The sequence below is a fragment of the Corvus cornix genome, chromosome 1, assembly GCF_000738735.6.
Source record: "Corvus cornix cornix isolate S_Up_H32 chromosome 1, ASM73873v5, whole genome shotgun sequence".
Lineage (NCBI taxonomy): Eukaryota > Metazoa > Chordata > Aves > Passeriformes > Corvidae > Corvus > Corvus cornix.
The window spans coordinates 78713679-78739498 of record NC_046332.1 but is presented as its reverse complement, the minus strand read 5'-3'; the positions used below and the strand labels follow the sequence as shown (position 1 = coordinate 78739498).

General features: G+C 44.1%; 1 long non-coding RNA gene across 1 annotated transcript; it reads right to left on the bottom strand.

The window, feature by feature from the left end:
- Positions 1-11549: 11549 nt before the first annotated feature.
- LOC120410905 lies at positions 11550-23472 on the bottom strand. The gene is made up of 3 exons (XR_005603250.1): positions 23198-23472; positions 22274-22444; positions 11550-12182 (listed from the first exon to the last, which is right to left on the bottom strand). It is a non-coding gene; the product is annotated as an uncharacterized LOC120410905 (long non-coding RNA).
- Between the last annotated feature and the right edge of the window lie 2348 nt (positions 23473-25820).

Here is a 25820-nt window from a genome sequence, read left to right as displayed (position 1 = left end):
ATCTCTCTGCTATGTACCTACACAAAAACCTTGACTGTGAGGAAAGATCCCTCACACCAGACTCACCTAAGAGAGTCAAGAGTTGGAGGGGTTTTCAGGCACCCCAGAGAAACCCCAAAGCCAAGCCACAGACACTGGGAAGCCAGGAGAGGGTCCAAGCTACCAGCTCCCTACCCATCTGGGGCACCATAATTTCAACCCCATGCCCAGCTGCCCAGGCTTTGGAGTACATTGTGGCTCTTTGGAGGAGGCAAGAACACCCTTCCCCTTCTGAGGCTCCTCAGGGTTGACCCTACCACATAAACACACAGTTCAGAGCTGACTTGATCCTTAAATTGGCCTCCTGGTTTCAGGGGTGGCTTGAAGCCCTTGCATGCCATGTGGTCTCTCTTTCTCCAGGAGCATGAACCTCCTACCCATCATCATTCAACTTCCCCAGCCTTCAGGTCTCCTCAGGAAAGTCCTGAACCTCCCTGGCCTTAGAAGCTTCTGAGAGGCAACTCAAGCAGCACTAGTCCATTCTTAGACGGGCTTGACCTCATCCTCTCCCTGGCTTCAGGGGTGGCATCCCCAAGCCAGGTAGACGATGGCGAATCCCCAAGCCAGGTTTCCTTGTTCTATGATCCCCTTGGCCCCCAGGGACAACCTGACCCTCTGCAACCACATCGTTTGAGACGAGGGCTCAGGGAAATTTGGATTGTCCCACTCTTGCTCAACCCCACTGACAGCTTCAGCATCCCAGTTTCCTGCTGCTGGTCACACACCCCCACACCCATTCAGTCCCTACAACTCTTTGGGGGCAGTATGAATTGGCCCCAGCCACCCCAGAGGAGCCTCAAAGCCTAGGCAGGAGTGACTCAGGGAGCCCTCACCTCCAGGGCACACTCCTGTAGGGTCTGAACAGGGTGGGCAGACCTGGGAGCTGGTATCAAGGTCCATCAACAGTCCCAGACTGCTGAAGGCAGGGTGATGACTTAGGTGGAGGTCTATCCTGGAACACCTGTCAGGTAGAGCAGCAAGAGGCAGGGCTGAAGACAAAGCCATGACAGTAGACCATGGTCCAGCCAGGAGACAGGAACAGAGACTGGAGACAAATATGCCTCCACCAATATAGCTTGAAGCAAGGCTAGCAGCTCAGGACTGAGCTTAAATGGATGTCCCAGGATATGGGCAGAGGATGTGGGTGGAGGCCCCAGGTGAGGCTGGTCGGGGACATTAAAGGCTGTTGATGCATTCAGTGCCCCAACACCCTGTCAAAATTACTCACTGCAACACAGGGCTGGATGGGGAAAGATGCAGAAAGGAGTTCACACATTAGCAGAGTGAGAGTCCCTTTGTCTTGGGGACTATGTCTGGCTTCCTCCACTCTGATGATTTGAATCAAACACAACTTTTAACTTTTTCACATCCTTAGGATGTTAGAAGCCCATTGACAGAAGCATGACGTAAAAACTAGGAGTTAAGCACTGCCTGCTGCAGACCTAGCTGGAGTCTGCACAGAGGCTGCAGCAGGGAGGGTGGGCAAAAGCTGGGAAGCAAAGCACCTATCAGGTCATTCCAAGCAGCTCATGAGTTGCAGCCCTAAATAGCACATTTCGGGAAGGCATTGCACTTGGATGTGATGAAGTGATACTGCTTAATGAAATTTCTTACAAGATTAGCACAGGAATTTCAACTGCTTTGACACCAAGAAGTGATGTCTCTGTGGGAATTGTGTTTTTCCTTTGATTTCTTGGACTGAAGGGTTCTGCAAGACTGCATCAAAGTAGCAGAGATACAGAGAGTTCTTTAAGGAGGAAAAGGATGAAAATCTGAAATTCACAGAGAGAAGGCAAAAAGAATTTTAAAAATGTATTCCAGTGTAGCCTGGAAGTAAATGCCACCTTAATGAAATACTGAAAGAGACTCATAGGCTGGGGAGAACTCAGACTGTGCCAATGTAAAGGTCTTACTTCCTCTTCAGAAGCCTTGGGACAAGGGTGTTACAGAACCAGGATTACTATAATGGCTCTACAAGTCTGAGCAAATATGAATTCACGGTGGTATTCACCCCATTGTACAGAAATTAGCTTTGGCTTGAAACCTTGCTGAACAACTCCTGGAGCTGTCATACTTGTAGAACCAAGGAGAAGTTAACACAATCATGTGATTGCTAGGATTGCTGTTTAGCACCTGCACGATGCCTCTAGAGGTTCTGCATGATGGGCGGGTCATCTGTCCGGGAACCAGGGAAGTGACTTTTTAAAACCAGAAAAGTCCAGAGCACCCGCTGTGTATGAAATGCATTAAAGAACTCTAGTGCACAGACAAAAGTTTTGCCGAGTCGCTTCTCTGTGGTGTTGTTCACATTGAGTGACAATGGGCTTGCCTAATAGTCTGAAATTTACTGCCTGCTTGTAATGTGAATACAGTTTTAAACAGCTTTGGATCCTTTCTAAGGCATTAGTAGTAACCCCAAAGATTAAAAACAAATTTGTAATTCATTTGGTTGAAAAAAAAACCCATGTTGTCAGGACTAACAAAGATTTGTGCAATGGCTGTCGGGGCTGTCAAGCCCTAACAGTCCTGGTGAATTCCTGCTGTAGTATTTATTGCCTGAAGGTTCACTGCTCAGTAAACAGAATGGTACATTTAAATTTAAGATTACTTTTAGAATTTGCTACTCCTGGGCAAGGACAGGGCAAAGGAGATGATGAAATTCCTTAAAAGAGGCAATAAATTCAACAGGGCTAAATCATTTGTTTGGATTCCAGCCATGGCATGAAAGCTTGGAGCAAGAGAGGCAGGTTGGTTTGATTGAAAGGAAAAGAAGCTTTCTTCTCGGGTACATAGTGCAACCATACCCTTAACTACAGAGATGGAAATGAAACACTGAGGGAGAAAAGGGGAACAGGCATGAGAGAAAGTATTTGCTCAGTTCTGTTCTGATACTGGCAGCCAGAACTGGCAATTGAAACAGTCTCCAGTGGGTTACAACTTGTCTTGCTGTTGCAGCAAAGACCTAAGTTCTTACACATCTCCTCTAATTTCTGATGGATGCACTGGAAAGTTCAGACGTGTAAAAAGGAGTTCAAGAAGGCTGAATCTCAAGGTCAAGCAGCATATTCATTTAGTCACAGTTCTCTGACACAAAAAGGTATCTATTGTGTGGATTTTCCCATCCCATTTTCCTACGAGCGATTAGTATCTTCTGTGTGTGGCACAACACATGACACATGGGTGATAATCCTCATATTAAGCATGAGGATTCTACTGGCAGGTCCTTACTTTGCCTGTGAAGGCTATTTAAGCCCCCTAAGTCTTTACAACTTTTCTCTGGTATGAATTTTCCAATGCCCACAGTTTCTTATGCCTCCTTAGATCCAGTGATGACAAGGGAGGACAATGCATTCACCATATGGTGCTAAGAAGTGCTGGATTTTGGTAGTTCAAAGGGTGGTGGAGTTAACAAAGTCCAGATTTTGAGGTATTAATTTCAGGAACTCCTGAGCACAAATAAGATGTTAAACACTGAGGGAGGAGCACTACAACCACTACTTGCTCTCTCTCTGCTTTTTCTAAGAAAAAGAGAGTTCTCCATTCAATCCATGATCCAGATTGGTGACTGGGGAAGGCTGGGATGGGGCCCTAATTGTCCTGGTCAGCCTCACTGCACCCATATCATCAGCTCAATCACCCCATTTCAGAGCATTAGGCCTGCTCTGAGCTGCCTGTTCCTGAATTATTGTTCAGATTTTCTGGGCCGACCTTGGACCCAACTCATGACCTTATTTCTGCCTGATGATAGTTGGACTGTCAAGTGGTACCTGTTTCTGTCACAACCCCACTGGAGTGCTGTGGAACTGCCTCACCTGGGTTGTGTTCACCGTCGGCTCCTGGCTTACATGATCCCTGAAGACTCACCCCGTTTTTCATGTCTCCTCTCCTGAAGCCTCATCAATTCACACCCTCTACCCATGTTCAGGAGCCTCATTTCAGCTTGCTGGACTGTTGATGAGACCCGTGGCTATCAAAACTGTTGCTCTGTTCACCCTTCCCAGACATGTTGGTACTGTGCCCCAACAGCAAGGGCACTGCCCTGTCTGTGCTGCGCTCACCCTCAGCTCACCTTCCCTTGTGAAGCATCCTTGCGATTGCTCCTCTCTGACAGTCTGTGGGGATTGTAGGAGAAAGGGAAGTCTGCAAGGGATGGCTGGAAAAGAGAGGGAGACAGGAGGACTCTGGGGAAGGTGTCATTCCCCAGCTGCTGCCACTAATTCTCATATTTCTGACAGCTGATCTCAGCTGTGTCAGAGGAGATCACAACAAATGTGCTGTTTCTCCAGCACTTCAGGAGGGGCAGTGATAGTTCCCACTCTTTGGAGCTAGGTACATCCTCTTCCCATTCATCTCATTCCTGCTAGGAGCTACCTATTTTGAAAAGATCTCTGTGTGGTGGATCAGCCTCCTTTACGGCTGAAGGAAGATCTTTTTATTCCCTTGGGAAATGTCCAAATTCTGGTAACTACTGCCTCGTGAGCAGACAGGTTACTCTATCCTCCTACCATGCCTCTGGAATGGCCTTATTTCTCCTCTTTTTTGGTGTTGTTTTTGGGGGAGTTTTTTGTGCAAGTATGTTAACAAGCCCACATGAAGCCAGATGCCATTTCCACAGCTGCACCTTGTAAAGTGGGCACCAGTGAGACTTTATCTCATCCAGATCTAGCAGTGGGGAAGATACCCTGCTCATGCCTGGAGGAAGTGAGGAGGAGAAAGTGGTGAAGGCAAAGCCTCACTGGAAGTGATCCACCAGGTCAGAGTGAGATTAATATTTAGAAGAATGTGTACAAACAGCAGGGATATCCATAGTTACACAGCTAAAGGACAAGTAATAAAAATACAGATGGAGCTTGTCCTGTCATCCTTCAGGACACATAGTATCAACCAAAGCCAGAGGAAAAGAGCAGCAGAAAAGCCTCTATTCAGCAGGGAGCACATGCAGCTGTTTAAAAGACCTTCTGAGTGTGGCCGAGTTATTCATATGTGCAGAGTTAAGTGTGTACTTAGTCTCTCTCCTAAATAGGGGCCCAAAGGCAGTCAGGATTTGACCCAGATCACATAACGATTTAGTGAGGCTGTAGCAAATAATCTCTGTATGCAGCATCCCTTTCTCCAGCCAGTGAATCATGGTGCCTCTCTAGGCAATCTCACTGGCAGAATTCGGGGGGGGGGGGGTGCGAAGGTAGGAAAATAAAAAAGGATTTCCATTTTATCAAGATAAAGCTGTAGCCAGAGCTGATAACAGGTTATTTGAAAGAATGCTGGTCATGTACGCTTGGTGATTGTTGCTTAATTTGTTTAAGCTGAAAAAGCCTATTTCTACAGTGGAATACAAATTAGGGTAATTATGTTGTGATGGAGTACTGCATGTGTAAGATGAAAGCCTTTCTTTACAACAGCCTCTTCATCACTTGAGTAGAAGAAAATAAAATCCTACTTAAACAACATGTTGCTTTCTGTATTTCCATTTGAACAAAAGACTTGAATTTTTTTTCCCTTCTGTAATATTGCATGGTTTGGTTTTCTAAAACTGCTTTTACTTTTGACAACCTCACAATTAAACCCTCCAACATACATTCTGATATGTAATTATAAAAGGCTGAGGTAAACATAGTAATGTATAATTGTTGCACAGCCTCTGTAGACTATTAGTCGTTGGGCATTCAGCTTACGTATCTTTCATATTCTCCTGACTTTTCATAAGTCTTCTGACTTGTGAACTGAGTTGCTCATAAGCTCTCATCTGTCTTAGTATTCTGTAAGTGTCATAACAGCACAATACACAGTGATGTTTGTATTTGGTTAAAATAAAGTATTGCAGGTTTTTTTATATGTTTTACAGTCAGATCATCTGATCATAAATTACTCAGATACAGATTGAAAGCAATTCACTGCATCTATGTATCCATTATAATTATTTTTATTTCAACCTGTAAAAATCTTTATTTCCACTTCCTATGTGAACTGCAGTTACTGTTTCGCAAGGGACAGCTTCTTAAGCATCAGTAGGTATGAAATGCTTGTTGCACAGGCTTACTCAATGCACTTACAGACTTGCACATTTATCCAAATGATCTTATCCAGGCCATCCTTATTCCCGTGAGCAAATCCTGTAATTAGTTCCAGTGAATTGCTGTCTGACTAAGACCTACTTGCAGAAGTAAGAATTTGCAGGATTGTGCCCTTAGTTAACATGACAGGTGAGAAAATCAATTTCCTTGTATGTGAGAAGTAGACAGTGTTAAAGTGAATACTCAGAGAATCATTATTCATTCTCTTCACGCTATAATTCAAAACCAGTATTTGAAGTTTGGGGATGTTGTCCTAATTAGGATTATTTTAAATTGTCTATTTAAAGACTGGCAAATTAATTACCAAGAAAACAGATCAAAGTAAATGCCTGAAATGTACATTTTAAAATTGCTTGTCAAGGAAGATGGAGTCCAATAAAATAAGGGGGGAAAGAAAGTAAATATGCAGATTGCCCAAGTACCCCCCTCCCAGGGTTAAGAAGACTCCCTCCCTAGCTTCATGTGCTTGACTGAAAAACCAGTCATCCTTGTATGAAATAGCTATGTCAGACCTGGTATATGCACATGTACAGAGAAAGACAGAGGACTGATTCTATTCTAAAAGAAAATGTTATTTTCTAGGTAACTTTTGCAAAAATAAGGGTGCTATTATGTATTACATTGCTGTATTTGCAAGTAAGGTAAGATATCTGAATCTCAGCATTTGCAGCTATGATGGACTGTGATATGAGTGATACACCTAAAAATGACAGATGTAATTGGACTTGCAACAGCACAGAGCCTCATCCCTCAGAGGAGTCTTGGCAGGGGGGCAGAGAGTGCCTAGTCCAGCTTACCTTAGGAAGATGCAAACATGAAGAGGGGAACAGCCCTCATGCCTCTGTGTATGGGTGCAGGGGAGCTGAATTCGCTCAGTACTTTCTATGGGGACCTACCACGTGTTGTGTTTGTTCTCACTGATTCATGATGTCCAGTAACCTGAGTTCAAACATATTCCTAGAGTCGCTAAAATTATGCAATGCAGGAAGTATCAGAAGCAAAAGTTACTTACTAGTAACTTAAAGTAAGTAACTTAAAAGTTACTTACTTTACTTTTTTGTAAAATTTCTTTAGGCTATTACAACTCCAACTGCTTTTGATATATTCAATAAAGAGGAGGCCAAATCAAAAGGCATAATATGATTAAAAGGCAATCAAAACAATCAGTCACTCAAATGCTTAGGGAAAGTCCACTGGATTTTTGTGACTCTGTGCAAAAGTGGCTCCTCAGGCACAGAATTTTTATTGCCTTTTTTTTCCCTTTCCTAAATGGTCAGTATATGCTATGCAAGAAAATATTTTTATTATTTTATTTGGTGAATATTTACATTGAGCTTATCTTGTCTCCTTCTGACATCATTTGCAGTATTTTTTTTTAGCAGTCTGAGATAAAGAGCAGGCTTTTTCCATTTCAGTTCTCCAAAGTGATGCTTGCAGTCACACAGTTCATCAGGATGCACCAACACTTCCTTAGTATACAGGTATCACACCTTACAGTAGAGCATATTTTAACAAACAGTATTCAAATATTTTGTAATGATGGTGCCCTTATGTTCAGCTCTGGCAGAAGAGAGAGCACGGGGGTTTGTCTCTGTGATCCAAAACAGGTCAGCTCACAGTGTTGACCTAGCAGAGCTTTGGGTGATTATTATCGTAACACAATATTACATTTTTATAAGGTTATTCTGCCCTCTGAGCCTTCCACTGACATCCCGTGGGAGTTGCCCCTGTGTATCTGACAGCTGAATTGGTCCTCGGTGAATTTTTAGCACATGGAGCTGTGCACACAACTTTGGTTAACAATAACATGTTGCTATGGGAGCTCTGTGTGTGCAACTCCCTGCTTACTGTGCCGAAAATTGCACTGGAAGGCAAATGTAAGTATGTCTGGTATTAGTCTAATTATTAAGTAGAATTAGAATCTTGTGCTCTGTGAATATCAACCAGAGAAGGAGCTTAGCATGAATAAAGATGCTTGCCAGCAGTGGCTGAGGTGCTTCTTCTGCTTTCCTTTAAACAGAAATCACATCTATAGCCGGGAGACTAATTATTTTGGAACCTAAGGGAAATGCAGCCTATATAAGAGAGAAAGTGATCTGCAGTTAAGGATCAGTGAGCCAGCTAATGGCTGGTTAGTCAGGAGGGTACAACTCCAGAATGTTAATAAAACGTGTCTGAAGTCCAACACCTCAGGGAAGAGGCTGAATGCTGCAGAAGATATATGTAGACAGAGGCTCTGTTGTTTTCTACTGCTGAACTACTCCTTTAAAGCAGGTTTTAAAACTGGTTTGAGACTTGTTTATGAATATCAAAATACCAGCAGGATAATAAAGCAAAACTCACTGTGGCCGAAGCAAAAAGTGTTGCTAAAAGAAAAATATTACCCTTTTGTGAAGTACATAAAACATGTTTGGTGCTTGCTGAGCAGGTGTGCAGTGCAGTACTCTTGTACAGTAGAGGCTTGGCTAGTTTTTGTCATGCCCTCACTAACAGAGATCATAACTTATTAACCAAAACAGCATGTAGCTTTTAAAAATATAATATAAACACTAGCTGAATGTCTTGGGGTGACTTTATGATGCTGTATCCCCTATCGTCTGCCCTGTGCCAGACATGAGTTCTCAAACTGAGACACTGTTTTATCCTTACAAGAAACAGCTCAGGCCAATACCATGGTTTTATTTTGTGAACAGAGGGTATAAAATAGAAATCAGTTAGAGGTTTTGATAAGAAAGCCTGTAGGAAATACCAAATTGCTACTTACTGTGTATTACATAAAATAGTTATTACATTGTTTTGCTTGATATAGTGCATGCAGCTCTGTAATAAATGCTGCAGAATAGTATTTCGATAAACACAAGAGAATACCTCCCTCCTTAGAATGTCCCCTCTTAGAAGACCAAGTGCTGTGATCCTATGAGCCCTGCACCCAGACTTGCTTGGGGCGGAGGACCACAGGATGGATCCCACACCCGTTGAAGACCTGAGCAATAGGGAAACTGCAGAAGAGCTCAGAGAAAGGTGACAGCACAGCTCCTTGGTATGCACCTGGAAGTGGACACAGCTCTGTGTCATGATGGCCCAGCCACCACAGCCTCCACCACTCCATCCCTTCATGCTGCAGCAGGAGTCTTTGGCTCAAATCCATCTGTCAATTGCCCTCTGAGACATTTCTGTCCAACACAGAGCCCTTTTATAATTGTAGTAAGAGGCAGGTATATCCATTTGTTGTATTTTACAGCTCTTTTACATCTCAAACCACAGCACCAGTTGCTTTGCTTAAATGAATTAACTATTTGGTGATTTACTGATTACTCATATCAGTTTCCTAAACAACAGGGACAGGCATTTTTTATCTGAGAAAGGTGCTAGTGAGACTGATACTGTGATAGTGATATTGTCCCCAAGGCATCCTGCAGTGTCACCCTTATAGAAGTAGACCTCAAGGGAAATGAAATTTTCACATTAGCCATGCAAGATTACTTCAGCCATCCTTAATGTTATGGTGTCAACAGCAGCCTTCTGCAAATAATGTCATCACACAAGTGATCTCTTGTAGTCTAACCTCTTCTTCCACAGGAGTTTACGATGTATAGTCTAGACTGTTTGATTACTCCACCTCCTCCTCTACTTCTGCTGCTAGTTTTTGTAGTCATGGTAGTTCCACTTTCAAAAAATTATTTGGAAGGCAGAAAAAAGTTTTATACCAATTACACTGAAACAAGAACACAACTGTTATCAATAGAGTCATTCCAATTTACAACACCCTAATTAAATTTGCTCTTGAGTTGCTTAAAGCATTCCCAGGAAAAATGTCTCAGCAGGTATTTTTGTAGTTTTCAACTTCTGAAAACAGATGGTTTTAGTATATTAGTCCTCCTACTGGCAACATATAATATTTAGATAAAATAATTTTTAGGAATTAGGGACATTTCAGAATAGATGAATGTATATATATGACAAGGGGGTAGAACTCACAAGTAGTCCAGAGCCACTGAAGGACTTCTGCTCCATTGAAAAACATTAAGTGTCCTGTTTGGAAGATGAAACAGCAGAAACTTTTAATCTAGGAAGGAAGGGAAGTAGTCATACCATGGTCTCCAGAGTCACATGGTGCAACACTGAATCAGATGATGAATGTGTGCCTACAAGGAGTAGGACATTACCAGCCTCTAATGAGGCCTCCTTGTTGATGACTGTGCCATTAAATGGTATCTTTCTTACCTGTTGGACGTGTGTTACTTGGACAGTTGGCATTTTACAATACCAGACATTTTATCACACCCCATAGGGATTTGAATAAAACATGTCCAAAGTATCCCATGCAACCAGTAATAGACACAGATACAAAATATTGTATAGCAGACTTAAGAAAAAGTTTATCCTTATTTCCACATTCTTCTGCCTACAATAAACTCTGGCATCTTTTTCATATTTGTAATCCCACGTTGATAGAGATGGACATAAATTCAAAACAATGCTTTGGCATACTTCCCAACAAAATGAGTTCATACACTGAGAAATGGATTCTTAACAGAAAATGCATGTTTGTAATTGGGTTTGACCTTTTTTCATTTCCATGTCATTTGTAATTTTGTAACAATGAAGCTTGCAGGAAAAACTCATTGAGTGTTTACAGTGAGACCCTTCCAAAATGCAGTCAGTGTGTTTGGTATTTGAAAACACATCCACAGCTCATGAAGCCCAGAGTGAAAGGAAATCTGGACTGAGTTTTCAAAAGCAGAAAGTGGGAATCTGCACACAGAATTGGGTGTTGGGTTGCACAGCTGCAGTGGACTGTCCCCTGACTGGGAACCAGAGCAATCAGGCAAAAACTGGAGATTGCCTGCATTGCTGTGCTGGTGAGGAAATATTTGCCTACATTATTTCAGTGATACTATGGTGTATTTGTTACTTTGAGATGATGTAAGAGATCCTGCTTTCCTAATCATGGGAAATAATGAATAATGAGAAATAATCTTCTGGTCTGTGCTAGCAAATGCTTGAGTGGAGAAGACAGCACGGCACATTTCTGCTCAAGTAGCTGCCCTTTTCGAAAAGTGTCTTTACCAAAATGCTTCAAATTCCTGAGCAGACTAATGCTTCTGGTTTGACTTTTGAGACACTTGATAGTGTCAGGTCCCTGAGGGCACCTTCAAGCCCTACTCTCCTCAACAGTCTTCCCAGTGACGTCCATGCACACCACCTCCACCCAGGGCGCAGGATTATCTTTTGGCTCAGCCATGCCCCATCTCAGCCCCATCTCTGCACTGTCTCTGGCCGGGGCTGGGCCCAGCACCATGGGGAGCTTTTCTCCTGGGTTCACTGACTCCCAGAAGTGTTGAGGGCTCTTGGCACCCATGGGACAGCACCCATCAGGAGTCACAGCCAGCCCTGGGGTCCATGCAGCACCCCACCCCACTCATGGGACAGCCCCGCTCCTGCTGTACCCCACAGAACACCTGGTTTTGGCAACAACCCAGAATGAGGAGCAGGGATAGCAACCATCAGTCTCACCTGAACACAACAGAGCCAGAACAATGCAATTTCCCATGCATACTGTGCCTTCTGATCACAGGGTTGGGAAAAAAAAGTAAAATTTGTCCTTTTTACTATTGCTTTTATGTTCACAGACATGGCTATACAGTTTTTGTGTGTCCAAATAGTTTTCTACCACATGGATCTGAAGTTTCTTTTGATGTCTGTTTTCTTTTCCACCTTTTTTTTTCACTCTGTTCTTCAAAATTCATCTACTGGTGTGATATACACATTTCATTATGTCTGAAACCACTGTGCTCATAACCTGGGAACCAAACCCTCTCAAGGGCCAAAGATCGCATCCCTCCTAGCTTCAGTTCCTAAATCCTAAATTTTGTATGGATTCTGATGGCTTGAGGGCTTTTATCTGAGAAATTGACAGATCAATTTGACATATTTTAAAGAATATTGAGTTCACACTTTTCTCTAAACCTGGATATTTTATTACCTCAGCTCTTCTTATTTGCTTTACTTAAGGAATAGTGTTGTGTCTCCAGTTTTGATTAAACGTTGTTTGTAGTCCACTCTTCTAGCCTGCAGTGGAGAAGAAAATATGTTTTCAAAGACCATATGTCAATAATAAGTTATTACATCTGATGTAGCAAAGCTGTAGCCCATGCTATCACCATCTTTTATTCCATACAGCTTCCTGATCTATTCCATTCAAAGATCTGCTTTCTTGAAGTCTCCTCAAAAGAAATTTCATGGTATTTTTGATCAAGACAATGCAGCAATCTTTGAGTCTCAAGACAGTGAAAAATATTCTTTTTCTTTTCTCTTTACAAAAATTGCAAGCAGTTTTTTTATCCTGTTCTATGGAATAAAGGGCTGGGAGTTAAAAGGATAACATTTGATAGAATACTTCTTTATTGGAAAGTGTCTGTGAATAACCCAAGGGGTGTTGGTTGAGATTTGACTGACCCACCAATCCTTGAAAATTGTATCTTGTGCCGAAGAGGGAATTGTTGTTCTTCATCTGCATTGAGAAAGAGCAGGTTGCCACAGATCTGTCCTGCATGGGGAATGGCTGTGTCTCCTGAGGACTGCATTGAGGAGGGCCTCAGGTCCATGGCGCAGTGCTGTATTACGTGCCCCGCAGCAGGGTGTGTGCCTGGGGCGCAGCCCTGCAGAGTGCTGAGAGCTTCTCCGAATCACTGAGCTCTCAGACTCAGGAGGAAAATGAGTGAAGGGCCACATCTCTTTGTGACATCTCACAGGACTAGATCATGACTTTAATGCTGTTACTGTTCAGTAAACATCAACTTAAAAACATACTATGCACTGTTTTACATGGGTGTGTCTCAAGCCTGACTCCTTTACAAATGGCCTTTTTCTCCTTTAGGTGCCCCTGTAGATCTAATTTGGGCCACATCCTTCTGTAAATCCACCTTAAATCCCATTAACTTCAGAGTGTGTCCCACATGAAACAGTAGATTATTGTGAAAAATTACAGCTTTCTTTTTATTTTTCCAATACTTCTATTGCTGTTGTTTTACAGACTTTTTGTAGTCTGCTTAAGTCCCTGAAATTTTTTCAAAATTTAAGGGTGTAAGTTAATGCATCTACAACATTTCTTGTTTTCCGAGTACTACAATTTTTAAAGACATCATAGCAATAAGATCTTTGTTCCATAAAATACACTTACAATGTGTTTTTCTTAGTTCTTTACACATCTGATGTCTTAATAGGTTTTGCAAACTCTGTCACAGTCAGTGAGAAAGTAGTTTCCTTTCAATGACAGGGCATTGGCTTGTCATTTTAATGTTTTTGCCTCCACTTCTTTTTTGGGACTGATATTCAGACATATATCACCCTCTTGCAGCAGATAAATTTGTTCATTGCATGCCATTTAGCATTTTTCCTTAGGTGGACATTCTTTGGGTTTTGTGACAAAATGTCATTACAGAAAGAGATAGGAAACTTGGCATATCAGGAAATACATTTCAAAAGTAACATTTAGTTGTCTTTCAGTATACACCTGGCTAAGGTGTGAAGACCACAGCCACTGACTCTTTGGAGTTACAAGCTGTTGAGTTTTCAAACTTTCCGGAAATAATTTTGTTTAGGTGTACCCATCTATGAGAGGTAAATATGAAATATTGGCGTTTATCCACATTACTTTAAAAACAAGAAGGAATAAACCTGCCCCCATTTCCAGAATTATTTTGTGTTAGGTTAGCATTCCCCTCCTACCAAAAATTTCACAGTGTCTATGAAAAGACTTTTTGAGAACTATGCAACCTACAGTTTACAGCTATTCAGATGTTAATGCACCAGGGTCTTATGTGAGTAGGTTCTGTATTTAACACCATGTTAAACTAAAGACAGCAGGTTTGCTGAGTCTGGGATATTCTCAGTATGGAGACTAAATACACTTTCTTGGCTCTGCTTCTTCAAATATGTTTGCCTCTGCTTGTCAGGTAGGCCATGTAATAAAGCAAACTGGAATTATTTACTGTACTATTTCACTGGGGATAAAAATGGCACAAATACGTGATTTCAGTAAATAATTATTCTTCGTCTGGATCCCTGTGCAAGGTGGTCAGGGTGGCTGGAGGCTGTCTTTTGCCTCAGGGCGTGTCTGTAGGCTGTCCTTTGCCTCAGAAGATCCGGTCTCAGCTCCTTACCACAGGCTTGCAGGCACTGGGGAATTCCTGAGTTCTACTCTGGCTTCCCAGGATTATTTATGTATTTGGCTAGGTGTCTTCTCTCTTCTGGCTGGCTTCCCTACCCCCTAGGTTTTTATTTGATGTTTCTTCTTTCCTGCCTTCCTCCTGGCCTCATAACTCTTGCATTCCTGTCTCTGCCGCAATCCAGGGGTAGAGGATGTGGCCCCCACTCAGCCACTCTCCACTTACAAGGCTCCCCAGGAAAAGTTGTGCTGTACCTCTCAACCCTTCAACAGCTCTCAGCCCACCTCACTTAAAACTACTCCCTTATCAGTCAGACTGTCTCTGAAAACAAATTCAAACTCCCAGTCCAGGGCAAATCAGGCTGCTGAAGCCTAACGAGGGGTGAGAGCTAAAGCACAGCATTTCTTACGCAGCTGTGAGGGGCTCCCTGCCCAATATTGGGCACCGGGTAGATTGTCTTTTGAATATAAGTGTTTAATTTTAAAGATTTCACCCCATGTGACCAGGCAACTAATCTGCTTGTGAAACCTACTCAGGAAGTAATAAGGTGCCTTTCTGGATCACACCAGGGTTGTCAGAACTATGCTACATTCAGAAACACAGCAGTCCGCTCGCCCTGCTCCCACTGCCAATGCTGCAGTCCAAAACCCATTGCCAGCTGGAGTGTGGTGCCATAAAACATTTGGCACCGAGTGCCGCATGATCCTTGAAGACACTGGTTCTTGGCAGGAAAGAAGCTCTTGCCTCCTTAGAAATTGCCCCAAGGGATGGATTTTCTTTATTCACCTCTTTTTTTTTTCTTTGCTTCCCCTCACTACCTCTTTCAGTAGGTTTTGTAGGTGGAATGTAAGTGTTTCAACACTTTTAAGGTACCATAAAGATGTTGATAAAATTTGTAAGGGAGAATAGTTGACCACTCTAACAATAATATAGTCCAAGCTGCATTATGTTTCATTTATTATTTTGTAAATTATTTCATTAAATTAACTTTTCTTTAAAACCTGCTATATATAAAGATGTGTCTTTTTTCTACAGAGGCTACACTGCTTTTACTTCCCATAAGCAATTCCACCTTTTCTTTATCCTTTTGTAATTGTTGAGAAGGAGGAAAAGTGATTAAGAAATAAAACATACAGTCAAATAGGAAATGTAATTTCATTCAGGTATAAGCAGAGTTAAGGAAGAGATATATGCCTCTTTCTCAGTCCTTATTCATGTGAATATCTGGGAAAATATACCCAAATGCTGCCATGTTCCCCGGTCTGCATTTGCTTTCCTAATAGATATGGGAAAAGTGTTAGACGGTTCTTGGAAGATCCAAATGATGACATTAGAAATAACGAAAAGCTGCAGTGAAATAATATCTTAGCACTGCAGCTGTGGAGTGGAAAAATACACAAACTATTGAAAAGCTGTACTGGAATCTCATTGTTCAAAACAGGGCTTTCTAGCAAAAGGTGCTACAGAGGACAAAAAGCTGTTTTTTATACTCAGAGTTGGTTAAAGTGAGTTTCCTAGGCTGATGTGCCTACAGATGATCCGAGACAAGTTTGTTCAGTAACATCAACTTCCATGGTGTGTTTGGAAAAAGTAAACAGCTTTTCCCTTAGCTGTAAAATAGCAATTCAGGCTATTTCTTTAGAGGGAAAGGCAGATTTTTACCATCACATCCCAGTACCTATCTCTCATATTGCTACCCATGACAACTGCCAGGTGGTGTCTGTCATGGAAAAAAATACTCTTCAGCCTTCCTGATTTTTAGCAGCTGGTCTGCTTCTGGCTCCTGCTGCTGCTGCTGCTCTCCATCAGAGATTTCTCAGGCAGATTGGGAGTCAGGATTTAGTCCTGTTTATGGGTGAGGAAAACACGGAGCAATTTTAATTTCAGATTCATCCCAAAACAAAGTTAAGTTTAGTTTTAGGGTTTACTCACAGTCGTACTGAGCATTTATCAGTCCTGACCATCACTTTCTTAGAAAATAAGGATTAGAGAGAACATGGAGTTTAATTGCACTTTAAAACAGCAACATTGCAGCTCGAATCCTCAGTTGCAGTGCAATATGGAAAATTTATTAATTCCTCACAACTGGCCCGATGTTGCTGTCCTGAAGTCCCTAAACTGAGAAGGCAGAGTAGCCATCCCTCTAAATTGAAAGAGATGGCAAAGTCCCTCCTAGTTTGTCTTGGTCTGTATAACTGGTACGTAGTTTCAGATTAACAGAACTAATCTGGATATACGTACCTAACAGCCATGGTTATAAGGTAACATCACTACTGGTTTGTTAAGTTTTGTTTGGGTTTTTTTCCCCCTAAACAATAATTCATTTAATTTGCTATATAAGGAGCAGTCTATTTATTTTCCTGAAATTACTTATGCCACTGTGAAAAGTAATAGACTTTTTTCTGAGCTCAGTCTCTAGACAGCTGAGAGCATACCTGAAAAATACCAGTGTTGCAGTGACAATGCTCTGTTTATTCAACGTTATGCACGTCTTGCCTGCCAAGATCAGAGGAGTTTCATGTCAAATTCTGGTAATGTGGTAAACTCTTTTCTCTCTAGTTTATGTTTCAGCAAAGAATTAAGCAGGATATGAACTTACAGACAGCTCAGAAAACAGATTGAAATGCTGGAGCAAGTTTGTAACTGTCCTTCATACTGTCTTTTGAGATGGATATAGATCATGTAAATCTCGCTGCAATAATTCTAGAGGCTGGCTGATTCTTGAATGCTTAATCTTTTGACCTTTATGATGTATTAATGTTTTCAACGTATTAATCTAAACTTTTAAGGAGAAGGCGTCTCAAATTATGTGTGGAGAGAAAAAAAAGAAAGGAAAGAAATCTGGAACCAATAAACTTGTGGAGCTTGTAAATTCTTTCTTTCCAAGTTATTCATCCTAAAGAGGGTACAGGCCCTGCTTCTTAGAAACAAAAATGCAGACAGAGGAATGGGACACTTAATGAGCATAATATATCTGGAGGCTTCAGACTGATGGCAACCTGTGTTGAAGTATCTGCCTTTCCAATCAAATCCCTTAAATTTCTCTCCCAAAATGAAAGGTTCCTACTACAAAAAAGTCAAAATTAGTGGAAAATTAATCAAAACCTGACTGGAGGACACTGATCTTCAATGCAGGTTATGTCCATGTTAACTTTGCTGTGACTCTCATAGTTTGGGAGGTTTAGTCTATGTGGAAACCGTTTTTCTTCTGTTTTCTTTTTTTTTTAACCATCGCCACTTCAAAAGTGGATGAAAGAACATTGCAAAAAAAAGACTTAGGAAAATCATTTAGGGGCAAAAGCCACAGAGAGGAAATTCAAAGCCACAGAATATTTTTTTGGGAAAACTGATCACATGAAAACAGGAAAGGAGATGATTAAATTGAAAATATTTGGCAGCCTTAAGTATAATAGATTCCAGTAATCATTTGCTGATGTGTTTACTGTATAAACTGCACATGAACAAGCTAAGTATATACAATATGTCAGATTTCAGGTGTGAGCCAGGTTATGTGTTCATTGCCTTACGATCCCCAGAAATGTGTGGTTTCTCATCAATGTTCCCAAAACCGTGTGGAATATGGAGACTGTAGGCTTGAGACTACAGACCTTAAAACCGGAATATTTCATCAATAAAGCAGGTAAGCTGCTGTCCTGTTCATCATTTCATGTCCTTTGGGAAGTGTCATACAGCCATGAGGCCCCAGACTTCATATTGCAGTCTCTCCTTCAACCTCAAAGTGGTAGAGGGAGAAGATATCGCTGCAATAAATCAGGAGGATTGTATTATCTGTCAGTTGTACCAAAGGTTGACAGTTGTTCTGCATGAGTTGGGCATCTGGGTTATCTGCAGTGCTTACCCCTTAAAGCGCAGCAAGAAAGGCAATCGGTGAACCTGACGCTGCTTTTGCTCTCTGCTCATACCCCTGAGCATAGCTATAGCTGCTGCTGTAGCATCATAGCATTTCATTGATTTTAAAATAAATTTCTATAAATTACAATGGATTTTGTTTATCTTTGTTTATCTTAAAGACCATCAAAATTAAGATAACAGGAAGGAAATACTGAAAATCCTTAGAAATGTTGGAAGACAAAAGTGCTCAAACATATTCCCAAAGAATTTATACCTTTGAGGTTAACTGTCATTGAAAGGGGGAGATTTAACCCAACTCCATGGGTCCAGTGCCTTCACAGGGATAATCTGCGGATGTCAGAGGAGAAAGGCTCTATTATTTCATTAGAGGGGATCTCCATCTTTTAAGTGACGGATCACTTCCTGGGAGATGACTGAGTGCCTCTCCGGTATAGGTGGTTTTGGGTTTCCAGAGAGAAGCCCCACACAGCAAAACAGGCTCATGGCACTACATGCTTGGGAGCCCTGACTCTGTTTCTAAAGCTTCACAATTTTCCCATCAACTGTCACAGCACAGCAATTTATGTGGGATCAGAACAGTGAAATGTTGACAGATGAGTAGTGCTCATTATATCCTGCTAGTCAGGGGATACCCAAACCAGGTCACCCAAGAGGTCCCTGGAAAGTGGGCAGGGAAGGGACTGAGCTCTGGCTACCAGCAGGACACAGCCAGGCACTGCCCCCATCTCCTTGTCAAGAAAAAGTTTAATGTTTTTCCAATTACAATTTCAAATTTACAAATGGTAAAATTAAATCAAAGTCTAAAGGATCTAGTCACAGTGTCACTGGCAACACAGATGTTTGGGTCCATTTTAAGCCCCATGACCAGGTGATACCATCTGTGATGGGAACAGGCAGGTTCCCCTTGCATCAAGAGTTCTTTAGAGTCCCCTACAATTTGAGTCCTAAGCCTGAGACTCTATCTCTACAGAAAAGAAAAGAAAGACAGATCACAGGGATGTTGACCTGCAAAGAGAGCACCAAGCTGTTTTGTGTGGAAGGGCCAAACCCCTGCCTGGCACTGGGACAGGGGTGTGCTTCAGAGCTCACCAGCCTGAGCTTGGCACAGCACTGAAGGGCCCCAGGCAGAGAGGGCTGGGACTTAGTTACCCCTATGCTCCTTCTCCCCACGGCAGCACTTCATTTCAGCCCACAGGGAAAGCCCTTTTGGATCATGCAGGCCAATATACTAATGAGAACATTCTGACCCTATTGAGAAATGGGCAACCATGCTAATGCAGGAGGATATATTGAATATCATTGCATACTATCGAATCCATTGTCATAAACTTTAAATTCCAGTTACCTGTTCCTGTCAGACCAAACCAGCCCGAACTCACAGACCAACCCCCTGATTGCAGACACAGTGCTATGTCTGTAAACATTTGGTTTTCTCTGAAACCAACTTGCACATCCCCTTCTATCTCCTCAAAAACCAACTCGTTCTGACCGTTGGTTATAAGGTGGAGTATGAGCACAAACTGCTTTCAATATCCATCACCAGTTTCCCACATTGGACTTTAATTCTCAAATTGTATGTTGGCAGTTGCAGTCAATAATAACTACAGAATTTTCTATTATATTAGCTGTAGCAATCTGAAACCTAATACCTCTGAAAATACAGAAAACATCATGAGTGTTATTAAAATAAATTATTTCTGAATGGAGCCCAGCAACTCTCCTCTAATTACTTTAAATTTCAGTGTATAGAAACTATGTTGAGTGACTAGTCAATTTATTTGCATGCTGGAAAAGCTCATGTTCTAGGCATGTGTTTATATGATAACAGCTTCAAACATATGCTTTTCATTTTTCCCAAATAGACAGATGATTTCTTTTTCTAGAGGCTCATGATAGATTTTCTGCTCATATGCTGCTGTTAGCACACTTTTTTTTTCTTATTTATAGTTTTGTAGGAATGTACTGTTCTTGGAAGATGTCGGATTGACAGTCCTGCAAGATATTCCAACCTGCCCTGCTATTTTCCTTAATCCTGACCTGATGAAATCACCTCCTGGGGAGAGAAAGATGGTCACTCTTCATCCCCTGCTGGTACCTGGCTTCTTCACTGAAGACTGCTCACAAAACTAGCAAGCAAGACCACTTCTCGGGGTATGAAGTATGGTTTGGGCATCTACGTGGAGGAACTGGTTGAATATTGTTTTGTTTGCTAATCTGTTAATTCTATAGATGCAGAAGCCTAAAATCCAGTTTTCTTTGTCATACTAGGAATTAGAATATGTCTCAAATAATAGTTTTGCACAGAGTTTTATAAAATTCAGTATTTTATACAGATTTCTAAAATAGAGTACCAATGTCATTGTTTTATAGAAACGTTTCCATTTCACTAAGATCTATCCCCAAAAGAAAAAAAAAGTTGATTTTCTTCTTATTTGTTTAACTCCATGTCCCTTTCACAATGATCACAATCAAACATTCAATCATGCTAGATTTAAAACCATTGGGGGCCTTTTTTTTTGTTGAAGGAAAACTGCCTCACTGACATGTGTAAAACCAAACCACAGCTTGGGGCTAGAATTTGATGGGGTGAGTCTTCATAAAATTCAACCATAGGAAGACGCAGAAATACCTTCTGGAAATAAATAGTAATTGAGTGTTCTGTTCTTTGCTAGATTTTTAAAACTCAGTCCCTGAGACAGTGTGGCCCTTGCCTTGGCGGCAGTTCAAATCAGCTGAAATAAACCTGGAGGTTTCATTTTGTCTGGCTTGCCCAAGAGACAACTCTGATCCGTATGGAAACTGAATATAAAGCATGTAGGCATGCAGTGACAAAAGGTGCCTACGGGCAGCAAAGGGCAGGAAATCAGGATGGGTCAGCTGAGTAAACATCAAAGACTCTCAAATAACCAACAGAAAAGTAAATATTCTCAAGCAAATGGGATATGCCCATAACACCATTGAGATTTCATAGAAAACATTCTTTGAAAACAGTTCTGCTGGGGTGTTTCTATTTGTCTTTCCCATTCTAGAATATTGAATTAAAATGGTCTGTTTGCTCTTAAAGTTCATAAGTTCTTGCTACTCAATCCCCACTGCAGCCTCTTGACACCTCAATTATCTCTTCAGCCACTCCTGATAGTACCACAGATGATGGCATTGCCCGTCTGGATATTTCTGATACACCCCACCATGGTACTTGCTTAGCAAAATACACACAGGTACAGAGGATAAAAGGTATTTATCTATGAAAGGACTGTGCAAGGTCTAGGAATTATTTAAAATCCACTTAAACCCCATGAGCGTAAGAAGTCATGCATTTAGGGATTATTATTGGAGAGTATTAAAGGAACATATTTCAAAGACAAACATCTCTACATGATTTCTTATTGCTTCATCTCCTGCAGAAATTAAGATGAAGGATTAACATACCCATTCATTTCAATGGTCAGACCCCTTACTTGGGCTAACCCAAGAACTTTTGCTGCTACATTCTCTCACATAGCTTCTGCTGTTCTCTGATAACAGCAAGACTGGTATGAGCTGTACATGATGTAATCACTGCTTATTAAAACCCAACCATTGGCTGGGGGAGTTTTGTATGTTAGTGTCCTTCTGGCTTAGGTGGTAGTATTTCTGGTGTGCTGCACATGGGAGCTGATCATTTTGGCTGCACGACGAACCATCCTGACAGCCGATTTAGTCAGTTAATATCTGGCGTGAGTAGTGGGATGAATGAATGCTGCTGGAGGCTAAATCTCCTTTCACAGCTGTAGCAGGAGGGAGTTGCCAAAAGCTCATGCCATAGCCTGTGATTTCAGGCTAAGGTATAACAACTTTCTGGAAGCACAGTGGGACAATAAAAGATGTGCTAAATATACAAGTCCATGGAAGGCAAATAAAACATATGAGATTTCTTTTTGCTGGTAGTGGTGGTTGGTTGGTTTTGCTTGGGAAGCAAGAACCTGACCTTGAAGCTGGTTTTTTGCACCTCCATGTGTGCCTTCTGCTTGTTATTCTCTTTGCTGGAAAGAAAACATTGCCACTGTATAGACAAAGGAAATGGGGGGGTTTTTCTCATGTAACTGTTCCAGTGCCAGGTACCATTACATTTTGGATTACCTTTTGTGCTGTGGAGCATCTTTTTTCAATCTTATTCGTGTCTCCAAGCAGGTGTGGGTTTCCATGGGTGTTTGAGGGCAGGTAGGGCCAGCAAGCTGGGCTGCCACAGTGTCTGCTGAGCTGGCGGTGGAGGAGCCCATACACCGTGTGGGATGCTCCCGCATGGGTGCCCTTAGAAAACATTGAAACCGTAAGATAAAGGGCATTAGTGTGAAAGGGCTCGTGAATGTGGATGTATCCCAACAAAACAAGAAATACTGTAACGAAGGCTGGTTCTTCTCTTCTCCCGCTGCTTCATAGGGATGCTATCAATGGTCTAGTTTCCCTAGTCCTGGAAACTCCAGGCACCGGCACGGCCTCTCAACCTGCCGGTGCCTGGGAGCGGGGCTGAGCCCCGACAGCCGCCACCACTGCCACATCCGCGCCGCTTCTCGGCGTGGTGTGTGCAAACGCCGCCCACACACACCCCGAGCCGGGGGACACCGCGCCGGCCCCGCAGAGCCCGCCCCGAACCTCCCGGAGACTTCTTGCCCGCTGCTTCTTCCGAAGGCGCGTACGGGACCCCGCCCGGCGGTTGCCGGGAGAGCCAGGCGCCCCCAGGAGCTCCCAGCACCGCGGGTACTGCGGAGGGGGCCCCGGGGAATGCCAGGAACAGGGGGGGAGCCTCAGCCCTGTTTGTTCATATCTCTCCTGCTGCAAGAGCTGGAGGGGGCGAGGGGCCGGGATTAACTGTGGGAGGTTGCTCGGAGGCTCCGGAGCCCGGCAGGCACATTTCACGAAGTGAGGGCACAGCGTGTGCGTGTGCCCCGCGTGTGCCTCCCGAGAGCTGACGCTGGGGCGTTCCACGAGGACTTCGCCCCTCGTTGCCTAAGTCGCCCCGGAGGAGGGGCAGCCTCCCCAAAAACCCGAGAGCGCCTTACATACCTAGTGCGGAGGACGTTTAAAGGTCGCCACGAAATGCCGAAGTGCCAAGATGACGGGCACGGGGAAACGCGACCCGAAACCCTCCGGTGCACCGGAGCGGACTCAGGGACCCATCACTCGGTGGCCCCGCGGGTGGGAGTCCAGCGTTTCGCCCGGCAGTGAAATTCAGGGCAGCAGGATGCACGGCCCGAGTGGGGCGGAGGCATCCCGCTGTTACCGCCGCGGGAGAAGCGGGAGTAGTTCGGGCGGTCCCGCTGTAGAGCCTAGGCGCTCTGGGGGAGCTCTTCCCGTGCCTGCGGGACTGCATGTCGTCGGGCTCGGGGATCGAAGCCTGGAAGCGCCAGGACGCACAACCCCTTTGTATTCTTTCGAGGGGAGCCTCTTTCAGTGCTTCCCCAGGGGGGACAAACCGGCCAAAAAAAAAAAAAATTAAGCTCCTCGTCGCGTTGCAAAACTGCGTTCATCGGGTTTTGGGGCAAAAGCTGTCTCTGACTCTTACGTTCATTCCCCCTAACGCTGCGGAAACAGGGACCTTTCAGGCGGGCGGGAGCACCCCTAGCACACACCCCAAAGGACTTGCCAGTGAAAACCCCCTCAGCTGCGAGAGCACCTCCTGAACCCGTGTTCCCCTGGCCTCGGTGAAACGTCGATCCTTTTTAATTACACGCAACTACCCGTTTTTGTTAAAACCCCGCCGAGAAGGGTTAGGTTCCTACTGCTCGGGAAGCAGACGGCGTGTGTTGGCCGCTGAGCATCGGACCCTCCGACCAGGGCGGGGCAGTCGCTAAGTGGCACCCCTGCGGTCTCTGTAGGCATGAAGAACCTTGACACGGAGAGACGTGGGGCTGTTGCGCCAGTTTGTTACAAATCCATTAAAGGAAAGGCTCAGGGGGCAGGATCTGGACCCCTCTCCGGGACCAACAGTCCACCTGCTGTAGACACCCCAAATACCTCCGGGCACCCGCGCGGCTGCTGTGCAGAAAGCGGAGAGAGGAATGCAGGGGCCGACCCCCGACGGGAGGGCAGGGGAGGGACTCACGGGGGTGTGAGGCCGGGTGGGCCGCTGCCCCAGGCAACTACGACGCACGTCCCGTCAGGGATCGCAGCGACGTTGCCCTCTGAGCTGGGGGGCGCGGGTGGAAGGGAAACCCCGCGGGGGGAACCACGCTAGCAAACACCTCCGTGAGACTCCGGCAGCCTCCGCGGGCAGAACGGGCCATCCGTGGATACCTGCGCTGTCTTTGCCAAGTCCCAAAACTTCATTTAAGAGCTGGAAACGAGAAACTCGTCTCCCATTCTTTTATTTTTTTTGGGGGGGGGGGAGGGGAGGGGTGGGAGGTTGGGGAGGAGGCTTGGTGGCCACAGCCGTCAGCCTTAGCGGGTGTCGTTTGTCCCAGACGGGAAAGCCCCCACGCCCCGCTGCTGCCCGTTCCGGCGCTGCCGCCCCCACGGTGCGCGCAGCGAGAGCGCAGGTAGAGAGAGGAAAGCGGCCGCGGCCACGGGAGCGAGGGTCGGAGAGCGCTTGGGCAGGTGCGGACAGTGCGGATGGCGAGGGCCCCGGAACGGCAGCAGCGATACCTGCGGCACGGGAGGGCTCTTCAGCGGGGAAAGCCCCTGCCTCTCCTCTTTGCTCTTGGGCGTACGTCGGGCCACGACGGCAAGCGGCCACAGAGTCCTTGGCCCGGCGAGCGAGCCTGAGGTCGCGGGGGACTTGCCGTGGCCCCGCTTGGCAAGGGCTGGTTCTGCTTCCCTTCGCTGCGCTAAAACAGCCCAGAGCGCAGTGCGGGCTCGTCGCTTGCTTCGCTCAGCTCTTCGGAGCCACTTGGATCGGGGATTTTTTGGAAGAATGAGAAGAGAAGTTATTTTATCTGTTTCCTAAAGCGAATGATCCTTCGCTTTGATTTTTATTTCCTTTTTTTTTTTTCCTTTTCCTTCTCTAGAGTAATCTTTTTTTCGATATGAGTACCAAAGATAAATAAATGTGGGCAGGTATGTCCCGCTCCCTCCGCCTCACCCATCACTCCGATGACGTGGGGAAAGACTCGCGAAGGAGCAGGAGGAGATTATGGGCAATGCAAACGCCACCGAGTACTCTCCTCCACGGAAAAAAAAAAAAAAAAAACAAAACCAACAAAACCCATAAATAGGGGATGGAAGAAAAAGGACTTGCAGCAAAGCCCCCCTCTCAAGCCTCAGGGGAGGAGTAGGCAGTAGGTTACCGGAAGGAGCAGAGATTAAGTCTACCTTAACCCTGCTCAAAATTAAGAAGCATCCTAGTGTCTGTGCTGCTGAACAGCAAGGAGGCTTTCAAAACGCCGCTTTGCTAGGTAAAAATTACTCCGGGCACCTCTCCCTCCCGCAATTCCTCCCCTCCGCGCACCCTGAAACCTGCCGAGGAGCACAAAATCTCCCTGGTCCTGCCGGGCACCTCCACGGAGCAGGCCTGCAGGTTTTTCTGTAATTCCGGGATTCCCTGTTGTAAGATCTTAAACAGAATATTGAAAACATTTTCCTCATGGTGCCTGTTCTTGCCTTGTAGCGCGAGTACTAAACAAATAAGAAAAGTGTGTTAAAGGGAAGCTACGGTTGCAGCATCTTGGCCTAATATTCCCACATATAATTA